At 51.1% G+C, this 15,440-nt stretch overlaps 1 protein-coding gene and 1 non-coding gene across 2 annotated transcripts in view; both read right to left on the bottom strand.

Annotated features, from left to right (window-relative positions):
• Myh9 (myosin heavy chain 9) overlaps positions 1–15,081 on the bottom strand; it is an 81,463-nt gene extending 66,382 nt beyond the window's left edge. Inside the window, exon 1 of the mRNA XM_060389111.1 lies at positions 14,882–15,081. The gene's annotated coding sequence lies outside the window, so the exon portion shown is untranslated. The remainder of the gene's footprint in view (positions 1–14,881) is intronic.
• Positions 13,572–13,673, bottom strand: LOC132656182 (U6 spliceosomal RNA). Its single transcript, XR_009594105.1, has one exon. It is a non-coding gene; the product is annotated as a U6 spliceosomal RNA (small nuclear RNA).
• Positions 15,082–15,440: the final 359 nt, after the last annotated feature.

The raw sequence follows: 15,440 nt of genomic DNA, 5'->3' as shown, positions 1-15,440 counted from the left end.
AGCTGTCTCAAAGGGGCCACACACAATAAACAGGAATTTAATAAGCCTGGAATTGTCATGACTCTAAACAAACCACAACCAATCCGGAATGTCCCCGTCAGTGTAGGCCTAACAAAGCAGCCTGTAAAACCCAGAAGAGCCTTTGAGTCCCACCCCGGAGTCCAGATGGCCTAGGCACCCAGATGGCCCCAGCACCCAGACCTCTCTACTCAGGTCCACAACAGAGGACCACATTCTTCACATTCTTGTCTGCGCGCCAGAAGAAAGGGGGTGGGTGGAACTCGGGGAGGGGGAGGACGCTCTGCTATTTCAACCTAAAGATAATTAAAGCCCAGGACTGGTTTTCCAAGGGGAGAGGGAGGCCCACCTCACAGCAGCCTCAGGCGCTTTCACACAGTGCTCCCCAAGTGCACGATGCTACAGAGTGTATGACAGAGCATCCCGGGTATCCTCACGTGCCAGACACACGACTAAGAAGCAGCAGGAGGGCCTCTCTGTGACACCCAAGTTGGAAGTTCCAGCCAGAGGAACCTGGAACTCACCACCTGAGCCCAGGGTTCGGAGGAGAAGACAGAGGTGGCTTGAGCAGCACAGCGCTGCCGGGGCAGGGGAATGCACACGGTCCACACAGTGTGGGATGAGGCATTCCTCCTGAGCACTCGGCTCCACATCCACATCCTCCTCCTCAGCCTGACAGGGACAGGAAATGGTGCAGGCAGCAGGCAGTGGGCAGAAGGCAGACAGAACAGCATGCTGGGGGGGGGGGGGTGCGCAGGAGGAGGCATGCTGGGAAGAGGGGCAAAAAGGCTGCGTTCCCTGAAAAAAGCAGGCTAAAACTATCTCCTCCTTCCTAACCACACACATCTGCCCTGGCCTGCCCACGCTCACCTGAGGCCAGATCTTATACTCAGTACCAAGAACTCGGTAAGCAGTCGGAACCCAAGAGCCATTGGCCTACAGAACCCCTGTCACCACTGCCCATACCATGGTGACACAAGAAGGCGGAAGAGGCCATGGGAACTCTTAGCTCTCTTGTTGTCGGGTTCTTGGAGTCTGAACATGCCCCTATAAAACGAGAACACTAATCCTGACAGCCTTCCTCATAGGAGACCTCAGCCACGATGACCTGGATATGACTTCACGTTTCATACAGTCATAATGAAAACATACAAAGGTAACACTCAAAATAAATGTCAGTGTGTGTGTGGTGCTATGTGTGTGCTCCTGTGCGTGCAGAGGTCAGCACTGGGTGTCCTCCTCCACTGCTCTCCACCTGACTTGTTTTATTTGCATGTTTGCCTGCACGCACGACTGTGTACTCCACAGAATACAGAAGAGGGCACTGGACCTCCCTGGAACAGGAGTTACAGACAGTTGTTAGCTGCCTTGTGGGTGCTGGAAATGAAACCCGAGTCCTCAGGAAGAGCAGTCAGTGCTCTTAACACTGAACCATCTCTCTAGTTCTCCATATTATTTTTTTTAACAGAAATTTGTCACTGAAACTACAGTTCCCCGAGTAGGCCCCAGGAACCTTCCTGTCTCTGCCTCCTCTGGCTGGAATTACAGACAGGCACCAATATATCTGACCTTTTTTTTTTTTTTAATGTAATTGATCAAGATCCAAACCCAGTTCTTCATGCAAGTACTTTACCAATTGAGCCATCTCTCCAGCACTTAAAATATATATATATATATTTTTTTTTGTAAAGGAAAAAAATTTAAGAGATAAGTTGCCACTGTGCTGGGCAAACTATATGTAAATAAAAATGCAAAAGAAACAAGGCTTCACTGAGCAACAAAATGCCCTTAGGTATTCTTTTCTTCAATCCATAGATTAGGAGATAGAAACTGTGACACAGTGGTCCAATAGCTTACCCAAGGTCAAAGAGGTTGCAAGCGGAGAAAAGGGATTGATTGGGTCAGAAGCCAGAGCCCTGGCCTATTTATGTGAGCACTCAGAGGCCAAAGAAATACAAACACCCACCCAAGGTCACCGGAGCCAAGAGAGGTGCTGAAATTAAATGTGTGTTTGACTAGTCAGGTAAAAACATGTTCTCCAGTTTTCCCAGTCCTCCACGGGCAAGGGACTTCATAAGGGGCCTGAGGGCGAGGCAAGACCAGACTAAGGCCAGCCCTTCCCGGAGAGGTAGGAGTGGTGCTCAGTCTGGCTAAGTCCTCAGCAAGGAAACTTTAATAGTGGCCACTTGGCACTGGCCAACCCCAGGGATTTAAAGTTGTGGTTCTGAGCCACCTTTCTACACTTTGCTCATCTGGAGAGAGCACTGGGTGAAAGGCTGAACCACCTGGTGCTGAAAGGACCAGCCTGACCAGATCAGAAGTGGAAAGGGGACAAGGAGGGCAGGATTGGGATGGGGGCTAGGGCACCTGCTGCTTGGGGTTCGTCCCTACAGGGGCCTACAGAACCCCAAGAAAGGGTCAGGTTTGAGAGGTGCAAGGGGTAGTTGTTTTGTTTGAGACGGTTCCGTACGTCATCTAGTCTAGCCTTCCATGACCTTCTCTCTTTTTTTTTTTAAACAGGTTTTTATTCTAGATGGTTGTGAGCCACCATGTGGTTGCTGGGAATTGAACTCAGGACCCTGGGAAGAGCAGTCAGTGCTCTTAGCCTCTGAGCCATCTCTGCAGCCCCCCCATGACCTTCTCTTATACCCAGCTAAGACATACTAACCCAGTGGTTCCCAGCCTTCCTAATGCTGCCACCCTGTAATGTGCATAGTTCTTCACCTTGTGGTGAGATTATTCTTGCTACTTCATAACTGTATTTTGGTAGTGTTATGCATCGAATACAAGCATCTGATATATAAGGGTGACCTGTTTACATGTGAAAAAAAAATGAAAATCAAAGCAAACTATGAAGGAGTAGAGGTTGAGGTAGAGAAGACCTTTAATCCCAGCACTAGCGAGGCAGAGGCAGAAGCAGGTATCTCTGGTTCAAGGCCACATCTATATGAGGATTTCCAGGACAGCCAGCCAGGCTACATAGCAAGACCCTGTCTCACAAAAAAAAAAAAAAAAAAAAAAGGCAGCAGCTCCTGGAGATGCTCACCCTCCCAGACCTGAAAAGGGTCAAAATGTCTGGGCTATACTGGGCTCCTCCAAGTTCATGCTGAAGAGACACCTTAGAACCATGATGGACATGGCACCTTAACAAAGGTTGTCAAGATACAGTTGTTGGCGTTGGCTCAATCCAATGACTGATGTCCCCTAAGAGATTGGAACACAGATATGCAGAAGAAGACCATGTCAGGACACAAGAAGACAGCCATCTGCAAGCCAGTGGCCCCACTGTGACCTTGACCTCCAGCCAACCAGAACTGAGAGAATAACTGCCTGTTGCCTACCAGCAAGTCTGTGGCACTTCACTGCAGCTTTTCCAGTCCCCTCTCGTGTGTCTTCTCCACTGTGCAGACTGAAGACAATGAACCGGGTCCTGCGTCCGCTGTCTGCTGCCTCCGCCCCTACCATGCACACTGCAGAAGCATCCAAGGATTTACTCAATGGTGCAGCCCCTGAACCCAGAACAGCCTCTGAAGCTCATCCAGCCTTCGATACGCAGCAGGATAAAACACTGGGATCCAGACTCAGCTGCGGCCCCATCACCCCGCTCCACGTACCACTTCCTCCTCTCACTTTCTAATCCTTACATTCCCTTCTCCCAGCTCCAATATGACAGTTAGTAAATAACATAAAATAGTATAAACTCAAAGATAATCTTTGGCCTGCAATTATCAAACAGCAGTGAAAACAGGAAACGATAAAGATTCTAAAAGGGGGAGGGGGGACTGGGAAAACAGTGTAAACAGGAAGTGAATAAAGATACAAAGGGGGGACTGGACAAGTGGGTCAGCCATCAAGATCACCTCCTGCTCTTGCAGAGGCTCCAGAGTCAGTTTCCAGCACCCACATGGTACTCCACAACCATCCATAACTCCAGGGATCAAATGCCCTCTCTGGACTGGGTGGGCACGAGGCATGCATACAGTACACATACTTACCGTGGCAGGCAATACATACAAGCTAATCTTTTTGAAAAGTGCCACAAAAGGGTCTCTCCTTAACTAGGCGCATTATAATTTACTAGCTGCTTTACCTTCAGTATTCTTTTATTAGTACCAACTTCAGCCCGTGTGTGAAGAGGAAGTTAGAATAAGCCTTGAATTGTGTTGCTTTGAGGGGTAAGAAGGCATTGAGAACCATGAGAACAAACGTCAAACCCAAGACGCCAGATGCAAATACAAACTGCAGAGAGGACGTAAGAAGGTAGGCAAAGCTTGCAATGTCTGAGTACTGTCAGCATTACTGGGGCCACCCCAGCACCCTTCATTTCCCCAGTGGGGCAGGTGGCAACAAGTTTCTGGCAAAAAAAAAAAAAAAAAAAAAAAGTTACCTCTCCTGCTCTCTAAGAAGACCAGACATTTCAGAAAGCCTTGAATTGGAATGGGAACTGAAAGGAGGAGGCAGAGAGCAAAGCGCAATGTCTGCCCTCCCTGATGAAGGCAAGCTACCTTCCCGATGCCTAGCTGCCGTGCAAATACTTCCCCCCACAACAGATAAAGATCAGTTCAAAAGCTGCAACAAGGGTTCTGAAACTTCTTTTTTACAACAAAGCCAAACTGTTGCAACTTATTGCTACAATTCTTACTCCACCTCCACAGAGTCCTGGACCACCTGACAGCTACCTAGATCTTTCCAAACCTCCCCAAACTCATCAAGAGGGGCCCTGCCCCCTCTTCCTTCCTCGCCCTCCCGTTCTCCCTACCCTCAGCAGTCTCTTTGCTACTCAGGGTGACCACCCTGGGAACAAGGTCCTTGTTCTGGTCCCTCACCTCTTCCAGATGGATTTTCTGACCCAGGTCTTTGGAATACACCTGAGACAGCAGAGCTGGGAGACAGCAGGTGGAAAGCCTTCCTCCACAGTGCCTGGAAAGATCTTCCAGCTGTTGGCTCCAGTTCTGGAGCTTCCTGACAGCTCATGAATGACAAAGTGGTTTTAGCAGCTTTCTATGAACTGGACTGGGCACCCAGTGGCCCCATCTCCTCTGCAAACCCCCAGGTCACAAGCCACAGTACCAGAAGGCAGTGACCATTTATGTTCCTAGGACCAGATCTGAGCCCAGGGAGCAGCCCAGTGATCTCAGACACCTGCATCTTGATGTGCAACCATCTCTGGACAAGACCTACAATAGATGCTCAACAGATACTCACCGAGTGAATACATTTTAAAAGTCAATAAAACTCATGGAACTTTCTGACAATGTAAACAATAGTTCTTCCCCTCAGTGGACCATAGCATGGTCACTAAACACCCATGTGGAGAATGTGGCAACATAAAAAAAACTTCAGATTACAGCACTCCTAAGAAGTCAAGGTACACAGTATCACTCCTCTGCATGGTGCATGTGTGCATGTGTGTGTACGCATGTATGCGGGGAGCCCAGAAACTCCAATGCTGGGGTACTTCTTGCCAGCATTGTCATATTTGTGCTGTAAACAACAGACTCCTAGTTTTTCTTTTTAACTTTACTAAGATTTACACTGTTTCCAATAGCAATGGTGTTTCTCAATACTCTGAAAAATCTCACCTCCAGTCCTCCAATTGGCAATGACATGATGCCTGACCACCAACCAGAGGACATGGGCAGCCTGCCCAGCACCCAGCCAGAAGTTAATGACCTGGGAATGGTACACAGCACTCTACTTCCTAGGAAATGGTATAAGGACACACACAGGCCCCCGCCTTCACAGGTTACCTTTGGCTCTAAAAGGGTGAGGGCCTATAGAACGGTTCGGAACCTTTCACCAGTCCTGTCAGTCACAGGGCCTTCCCCAACCTTAATCACTCCTAAACAAACCCAAATGTCTGAGTAAGCTCCCAACCGTGCTCCCTGGACAGGCCATGCCCTGTCCTCTACTTCTGCCATCAGCTCAAGTGCCACCTCCTCCAGGCAGCCTTCTTAGACTCCTCAAAGTCTGCTCCCCTCTATAAGCTGGAGACCATCAGTTCCTACAAACAGAAACCCAGAAATCACGCTGCCTATACCTGTGCTCCCAACACCTGGCCCTGGGGTCCATCTTTATACATGGGAAATCCGTGTTATCCAGTGTGGTTACTGAGTCACTAAGGGTTGGGCAGGTGGACAGACAAAGGAAGGAATGCAATAGTGCATGGTACACAGGCATCAGCAGTGGGCTTCTAGCCATGGTCCCCAGTGGACACCAACAAAGTCATCCTGGGCTGTGACTTCCTGCTGGCAGCCATGGCCCTCTCACCTGCCCTCCCCACGCCCCCTGAACGCCACACTCATGAGAAAAGTGGCTGAAATAAACACCATGGCACAGGAGGCCTCAGTGAGCAACCAACAGCAATGGGATGGCAATGCTCTTCAATGAGCTCCCAGCTGGAGAAGGAGAAAGCAATAGGGACCGCCAGTCCACCCTCTTTGCGAGAGAGGCCATGGACACCCACAGCGAAGAGTGTCTGCAAGGTCACAGGGGCCAAAGCAGCCCCCATCCCACCCCCCAGTTTGAATCACTGTAAGGCAACCTCATGAGCAAAATGAACGTGTTTCTACTTCCTGGGGGCAAGAGAAGACTTCATCAGCACATAGACTGTTATACACAGGTGCTCAATAAAAACTAATCGCGGTCACTAGCAGAGCTGGGACTCAACTCAAAACATCCCGAGTCTCCTCCTCCTCCTGGGGCCGCTAGTTTTCTGTCAACTTGACACAAGCTGGAGTCATTTTAGGAAGAAGGAAGCTCACCTAACAGAACACCCACCAACCCAGACTGGCCTGTAGGCAAGTGTGGGGGGGCATTCCCTTGATGTGGGAGGAGCCAGCTCCCTGGGAGTAGTGCCACCCTGGGCAGGTGGGCCCGGGCTCTATGAGAAAGCAAGCTGAGAGAACCATGAGGAGCAAGACAGTAGTGGGCAGCATTCCTCCGAAGCTGACTGGGTGCCAGGCCCTATGCTAAGGCAGGGATCACAAAGGAATGGGACCAGCCTTTCCTTCCCAGGCCTCACAGTAGAGCGAGCACTAAGATTCCTAACTCCCCCTCCCCATTCTGGCCTGGTTAGGTTAAGTCATCCAGTGTTCTGCTGCCCTGCTCCTCATGTTTATCACACAGGAAGCTGCCTTCTCCAGCCCAGTGACTTCACGTAAAACACAGGAAACATTCTACATAGAGGTGCCTCTGCTGCTTTGTAAACCCTTTTCTCTTCATGCTTAACCAGCTCGGATCAGAGTAACAAGGCGGGCCGTACACTGTATGAGCGGGAGGATACACAGGGGCTGGCCTCAGAAGCCTCCCTGGCAGGCAATCCTGCCCACCGCTTCCTTCCTGCATCACTTCGCCACCACACCTTGTTACTGAGGAGCCGCTCTGTGGGGTACGTTTAAACTCCTTAAAACTGAACACGCAGTTCCTACCCTCTGAGGAAAAATGATGTCAACAGAAACATGTAGAGGGGGAGAAGATGGGGCAAAGATGAAGAGCGCACCATGTCAAAGCTGGCCTCGCCACGCTGCAGGTGAACTGGGGTAAGCGGCAAGCAGGAAGGTCGGCCCCAAGCCAAAACGCCTTGGTTAGAAATTAAAAAAAAAAAAAAAATCCTGAGACTTGGAGCCAATGTTACTAGAAATTCAGATTGGCTGGAGGACTGAGTGCCAGTGTGGCTTTCTGGATAGCCCACCCTTCTGCTTGGCAGGACCCCATAAGAGATACTAATTTCTTTCTTTTCTTTTCTTTTCTTTCTTTTTTTTTTTTTTTCTTTTCTATTCTTTTGGCTTTGGGAAGTTTCTCAGCCCCACCCAACTGGAAGAAGTTCAGACAAACTCAACACCTCCCCCATTCTTTAGCTTACTGACTCTCAAAGGAGAAGATGTTTTAGGGGAGGGAAGAAGGGTTTTGAGGGAAGGCTAAAGGAGCTGACTGTGCTTGGCTAACCAGCCCACGAAAGCCAAGGATGGTGCCATTCGAAGGCACTTTCTCCTGACTGAGTCACTCATCAACATGGGAAAAAAGGAAAACAAAAAACAAAAAAAACAAAAAACACTTCTTTTAAAACTCCACCCAAGACCCCTTCAGTTCAGATATTCCATAATTCTAAGCAAATTCAACAGAAAGGGAGTTTTTGGCTTGGTTTGGTTTCTTTATTGAAAGACAGGGTCTGTCCATATATGTAGACCAGGCTGGCCTGGAACTCACAGAGACCTGCCTGCCTCTGCCTCCTGAGTACTGGGATTAAATGTCTGGGCCACCATATCCAGCACTGATAGTGATGTTTTGTTTTGTTTTGTTTTAAATCAGGACATTGTTTATGATTAGACTCAATATTCAGAAATTGGAGGATAGCTCTGGAAGACGCTCAATGGCAAAGTCGTTGCCTAGCAGCTAAGCCTTGGGAGTGACTGATTCCCAGCAATGCAGAAGGGAGAAACTTAAAAATAAAAAGAAGAAAATCTAAGGGTCAAATTTCTAAACTGTAAATGTCCTCTTGGTCAGTGACACCCTCATAAAAGCAAGGAATTTGCTTATGTCTATTTCAACACATAAACATTATGGAGACAGGCATCTGGCCCACGGGGACCACAGAGGCCTCTCTGGGAGGCCCGTTTTCTCCTCTGCAAATCACCATAAGGAGCTCGAGATCAGAGAGGCCACAAGGAAGTAACTCAGGGGATGGAAAAGATCGGCCACCTGTACCTCTAGGCAGCAGATCCGCTGCAGCCCAACCTGTCCAGCAGGAAACCTCACCCTTCACCAGGGCCTTCCTTCCAGAGCGCACTGCGAGCTCCTGAGCCACAATCAGCTAGAAAGAAGACAGCTGGAGACCTCGGCCCCGGCCAGGCAGGAGCCTCCTTCTCCAGCCACCTGCCCAGTGCTGAATCACCTCCGGCTCAGGAAACTGGTCAGAGTGGAACCTGACTAACTCTAGCACAAGCCTACCTTGGGTCCTTTTTAAAGAGACTCACATCAGATTCCCCTTTAGCCGCCCGCCCATGCGGTGGCAGGCCTACTTTAGAGGCTGGCTCACTGTACTGAGCACTTGGCTGACTCATGCCAATCTTACTTTCCACACGGTCTGGCAGGGGACAGGTCCTGCCCGGAACCTGGGACGGCTCTTTCTTCCCCAGGCTTCACTGGAGAAAGGGCCCCAGTGTGCAAGGATCGGAGCTGAAGCAGGACCCACTGCATCCAAGGCTGACATCGGCCCTTCCTAGAGACCAAGGTCCCCCCCCAAGTCACTCTCCTGTGATCACAGTGCCTCAGAAACCTGAGCTCTTCCACCACTAAAGCAAAAACAAAAACAAAAACAAAAACAAAACAAACCCAAAAAACCAGACCAGATGTCTGAACAATTGCTGGGCAGAGCAGAAAGGGGTGTGCATTTGAATGCTATGACCCTCAGCACAAAAGGCAGAGGCAGGCAGATGTCTTCTGAATTCTAGGCCAGCCTAGTCTTGACAGTGAGCTCCTGGCCAGCCAAGGCTGCATAGTGAGACCTTGTCTCAGGAACAAAACCCCATGCAAATTTATTTTTCTCATAGCAAAAAATAAAATAAAATGGGGGTGGAGAGATGGCTCAGTGGTTAAGAGCACTGTCTGCTCTTCCAAAGGTCATGAGTTCAATTCCCAGCAACCACATGGTGGCTCACAACCATCTATAATGTGAACTGATTCCCTCTTCTGGCAGGTGTAAATGCAGATAGAACACTCATATACATAAAATAAATAAATCTTTAAAAAAAATAAAAATAAAATAAAGTAAAATAAAATAAAATAAAATAAAATAAAATAAAGGGGGGGCAGAAAGATAGCTCAGTGGATAAGAGTACTGTCTGCTCCTCCAGAGGTCCGGAGTTCAGTTCCCAGCAACTACACGGTGGCTCACAACCATCAATAAGGAGATCTGGTGCCCTCTTCTGGCATTTGGGCATACATGCAGATAGAGCACTCATACATAAAATAAATAAATCTTGAAAAAAAGAAAAAATAATCACCCCCCACATTTCCCAGGCTGGGGTGGATGATGGGATCATGATCAGAACAGTCCATCTGTCACTCTAGTGAGACTGAGGCAAACAGCACCCAAAGTGTTCTAAGCCAGAAGAGGAACGCCATCCAATTTTTAAGCCCTTTCCGCCTAAGCCACGTGTGAGCGCACAGTCCTGCAATGCCAGCGTGCAAGCGGTCAGGGGTGAACCTGACCCCAGACAGCGAGATCCTGTCTCCACAAACGGGAACACTGAACACAGTATCTAGCTGTGCTTTCGTCCCCCTCAGAGAACAGACCCTGTGAGCACACAGAGATCATCAGCCTGTCTTTTCAGGGCTGCAAGGATTTCCGCTGTACAGCTGGGCCATGATTACAGTGACCTTTCTAATGGACAGCTTGTTTCCTGCCTTCTTCCCTGACAATGCCACATCGACTATCCTTAGACACTTCCTTCGGCACAGTCAAGTTTATCTGTGGGCTAAATTCCTAGAGCGCAGTTAGACTAAACTAGACCGTGGAAGGGACTACGATTCAACAGACGCTGTCAAACAACCTTTGGGGAAAAGAGGTGTGCCTGGAGCTGGAGAAATGGCCCAGTGGTTAAGAGTGTGTACTGATTTGGCAGAGGACTGGAGGAGTTTGGCTCTCAGCTTCCACATCCTGTAGCTCACAACTGCCTGTAACGCCGGCTAAAGGGGAAAATCACACACTCACACACCCACACACGCGCTCACAATTTTTTAAATCTCTACCTAAAAAAGGTGTGCAAACATACACCACATCTGTAAAGCACTCAAGTGGGCAAGCAGAGGTATTTGGAAGGAAGGCAACTATAGTTTCAGGCACTTAAACCGCTACCATCTCATAGGGAACTTGGTCCTCCCTGACACAGTCAAACCTACCTCCTACCAGCACCACAGCTGGAAGCCAGGTCTTCAGATACACAAGTCCAGTGTTGTTCTTTCCACAGCACCCTTGCCTATCGCCTAGAACTTGGAAAACCATGTTTCACACACACTCACACACACACACAACCCACAGCCAACATGAGCAACTTCTGCCTAGGCAACTCGGCAGCAAGTCATCAGACCCACATTCATTAAGTACACCCAAAAGCATCAGCAGAGGAGCCTTAAGGCCACTGTGTCCTCACCATTGGGGGGCCCCAGGAAACCACAAGCACCACATGATGGGTGCACCCCTTTTTAGAGGTGGGAAAAAAATGCTGAGTTGGGAACCAAGGAAACGGCCTACCCTCCACCCTCACATAACCACCTAGGGAAGCTGGTAAAATCCATGATTAAAAAAAATTAAAAATGTACACAGCCACTATACACCAGGCCCTTCGCATTGATTACGCCCTCTAGCTCTGGCATCCAGCTCTGCAGAGCAGGTCTGGTTGATTCCCATGTTGCAGATGAGAAAACTGAGGCTCATGGAGTTAGATGACCCGTGTAATGTCTCAAAGCTAGTGGGGTGGGTTAAGATTTGAACTCTGCCTATCACAGCTCTTCCCAACTTTAGAAATGGGGTTCTGGGGCCAACTAGCCACCAAGTCTGAGTTGTATCCCAAGGACCCGCATGGTGGAAGTGAAAGACCAACTCCCCTAAGTTAGTCTCTGTCGCTCTTACACTTACACACACACAAACACACACACACACACTTTTATTTATTTAAAAAAAAAAAAAAAAAGCAAGCATGGAACAAACAAACCAAAAAAAAAAACACAACCACGTCAACCACGTAAGTTTGTGAGCCAGCTGCCTAGGCAGCCAGGGCTCTGCTGTCACCAGAGGACCTGAGCCCAGGGCTCAGAGCATCAAGGGTTAAAGCTGAGAGGCAGTGATTCTCTGGGGCAGCACAAAAGGAAAATGTACTTCCTGCCCTTGAGGCGGGAGATGCTGTTTTATGCTCAGTAAATTAGGACGTTTGTTTAATTAAGAGAACACACAGATTTTGTTATTCTAAATATTTTTGGAACATGATGCTTTGGAGGAAACTGTCAAAGCGAGGATTTTTTCCCCCTTGCTTTAGCTTTCTCCCCCTCCAAGAAAAGGAAAACAACAGCTAACCCCTCCTCTCCTTTTGAAATAAAGATGTCAAGCTGGTAGGGGCTGTCGTAAGTGCTTTATTGAAGGATTAGTGAGAAAAGGAAGTGAGAACTCAGGCAATACCCTACCAGGCTAGGGACAATGCTGCTTGGTTTTTTATTTTTTATTTTTTTTAACTGTGCTTCTCTTCCTTTAAAGACCTAAGAGATGCCTGTTTTGTTTTTTTTCTAGAGCAAGACCAGGCAAAAGACAGGCTGTGATTAACATGCACCCTTCATTCCACAAGAGAGAAGTTGCCTCTCCACAAACCCTTGGGTTAAAAAGTTCAAAAAGTGAAGAGGAAAATAAAAACTAAGAAACCAGGATCCTGTCCCTTCTTTCCTCTCCTACCTCAAGCCCTTCAGACTGGCAGCTCCACTCAGGGCTGGACAATGCCTCCCAACACAACTCACTCATGCTGGTTTAAGGGGAACCTGGGTTTGCCCACCTGCCCCACCAGGACCTCTGTGTAGGAGCAAAGCTAGCGTCACCCACACGGCACACGGGCTCTCAAACTGCATGAGCAATCCCTCGATGATTTTAATGACTCCCCGCTTTCCTTCACCACGTGCTTGCCTCAGTTTGCCAAGCCTGAAATGTCCTCCTTCCTCGTGGTGGCTTCCCCTGCCCTGCCCTGGACAGCAGTGGCTCCCTTAGCTTAGGAATTCCTTGAGTCCTTTGTCCGTGGCTTGTTGAGGAAGGACACAGCACAAGCTGTCTTTGTATCTCAGTCTACCGCTGTCGGTTTTTAAAGCCCTCGGATTTCCCCAGGACACAGGTCTCTTCAAGAGGCCAGCCAGCACTCACAGGGTAGTCCCATGCCTCACAGTACCTTTCTGGGGTTCCTGTTATCTCCAGACTAGAATCACCTACTGATTTGTCTCAGTTCTCCCCTAAATTGCCCGTGGGCCCAGGGGCCAGGTCTTACTCAACTCACACCCACCCCACCCCACCCCCACCCCCTCCACCTGGCAAAGTCCCTGGCAGGAGAAGCCAGTTAAATATTTGCTCAATTACGCATCTATAAGCCCTTCCCCCCACCACCCATAGCAACCTTGTATATAAATTGACTGATTTGGGGTGATTGTCTAAACTGGCCTTCCAGCAGCCTGCCTCCTAAACAGAAAAGCACGTAGGGCTCCAGGTGAGGTTACTGGCCTGGACTCTAAAACAGCGGAGTCAGAAATGGCTACAATGTTGCAGTGAACAAATTGCCTTTTTTTTATTTATTTATTTATTGCTGTTTCAAAAAAGCTTTATTTTTACTTGGTCCAAGGCTTGGGAGGGGTTCCGGGGCGGTTACAAAGCTGCCTAAGTGGCTTGAGAGGTTCAGGTGTATGTAGGTCCTGAGGCTGGCTGGCACACAGCGGATGCCTTGGAAAGGCAGGGAGACCTCTTCTGTCGTGCCGCTCTTAAAGATACTTGCCCAGAAATGGCTGGGACACGCCAGTCTGCGTCGGCTAAAAATATGGGACGCTTAACGAATTTGCGTGTCATCCTTGCGCAGGGGCCATGCTAATCTGTATCGTCCCAATTTTAGTATAGGTGCAGCCGAAGGGAGCACGCAACAGTTACTTTGAAATCTTGCTAAATCCAGAAAACCGAGAAGCCTCTGGACCTCTCCAACCCCCGCCCCCTCCACCAGCCGTGGTCTCTAAGACTTGGGTCTTCCCAGGAACCTTTTTCCTAACACCGCTGGGTGGGGCCTCAGGCACTCGCCCGGGCCCACCTGCCCTCAATTTCAGTACGGTCCGCAATCAAGTCCTTAGGCGGTTCAGACTCTTGTTGCCTGGGAGAGATGGGGACCGACCCATTTAGGAGTGGGGTGCAGTTCCTGCCCGGGACGCGGCTCCCATACAGGATAGGCTAAGGACCCTAGCACCGGGGAGTGAGGGATTCTTCAAAACTCCGCCTCTAACCCAAACATAAAAGATGCAGCAGCCCGGCCTGGTCCTAAAGTCGGGCCAGCTCCCAGGGACCGGCCCGGGCGTGGCAAGCCAGGGTGCAGTGGAATCAGGTGCACGCCCGGGCGGCCCGACGGCTGCGGGCAGACCCAGGCCTTCTGACCTCCTCCGGCAACAGAAATCCAAGGTTGAGTGAGGACAGACTGGGGTCTTTCCGGCGCCCTGGGATCCGCCGCAGCTGGGTCCCCTTTTCCCACGCACCCAGCACACCTCTCCCCGCCCCCTCCCGGCCCGAGGGCTGCCGGACAAATGAGGAAGTCCGCGGCGGAGGGCGGAAACCGAGCCGGGCGCAACCTCTGCGGCGGGACCGACCGACCGATCCTGACTCAGGAGGACCCCCTGACAGCTGCCGAGAGGTCCCCGCCTGCCCGTTACTTCCCTTTGCCAAACTTCCAGAGGAGCCACCGGCCCGAGCCCGCAACCTCGTGCCGGCGGGCTCGGCCGAGGGCTCCGGGACTGCGGCGTCCCCGAAAGGGTTAAAAAGTTTGCCCGAGCCGGCCGTCGGGGAGGCGGGAGCGCACAGGCGACAGGAGCAGGCCGAGCTCCCAGCGCCCCGACCGGGAAGGCGTCCGGGCGGGCCGGAGACTGGATCCCCCAGCGCCCTAACTCCGGGGCCCTTGGTGCCCAGAGCCCCTCCGGAGAGGATGAAGAGCCCGGTCCAAGGCGTTCGCGCCCGACCGCGCCGAAGACGGCCACGCGGAGGCTGAGAACCACAGGGCCGCCGGCCCCGAACGCCCAGAGTCTTGCCGCGCCCGCGCGCGCGCGCTCGGCAGCCCCGGGGCGGGACACACCGGCAAGGCTCGCTCACCTGAACCTGGGTCTGCCCGGGGAACAGGCGCTGGTTCTTCCGAGAGGACTTTCTCGAGCGCTCGGGCGGCGCGACAGGGTGGGGCGAACGCAAGAGCGGAGCTGCAGCGGGTCAGGTTCTTGAGCTTCCCGTGCCCTGCCCAGGAACCGCGGTGATCTGCGCGCCTCACCGCACCCAGCTCTGGTGCTCGCCGCTCCCCTCTCCGCCCCGCCCTTCCAGAGGAGGGCGGGTCTGCCGCCCGCCGCCGGCTCGGGGGGCGGAGCCTCCGGGAGCGCCCGCCCCTCTCCCCACGCCGCCCAATCCAGCGGCAGTCTGACCTAAACGGACAGATTTGGGCCTATAAGAAAACAAGGATTCTTTCTTTTCATCCGTCCCCCCCCACCTCCGCCCGCCCCACCTTCCCCCGCGCTTCCGAGGCGGGAGCCACGCCTTGTGGGGCGGGGCCAACGGACAACCGGGTTGCAGGATCAGGAGTGACAGGGACTTCACCCAATCAGAAACGGGCGGCTCCGGCGCGCTGGGCTCCGGGTCCCGGCTTCTGGTGCGCAGTCTGGGCCGC

Source organism: Meriones unguiculatus, chromosome 8 (assembly GCF_030254825.1).
Source record: "Meriones unguiculatus strain TT.TT164.6M chromosome 8, Bangor_MerUng_6.1, whole genome shotgun sequence".
In the NCBI taxonomy this organism is placed as follows: Eukaryota; Metazoa; Chordata; class Mammalia; order Rodentia; family Muridae; genus Meriones; species Meriones unguiculatus.
The sequence above is the reverse complement of the archived record's forward strand: the minus strand, read 5'-3'. Positions and strand labels throughout refer to the sequence as shown.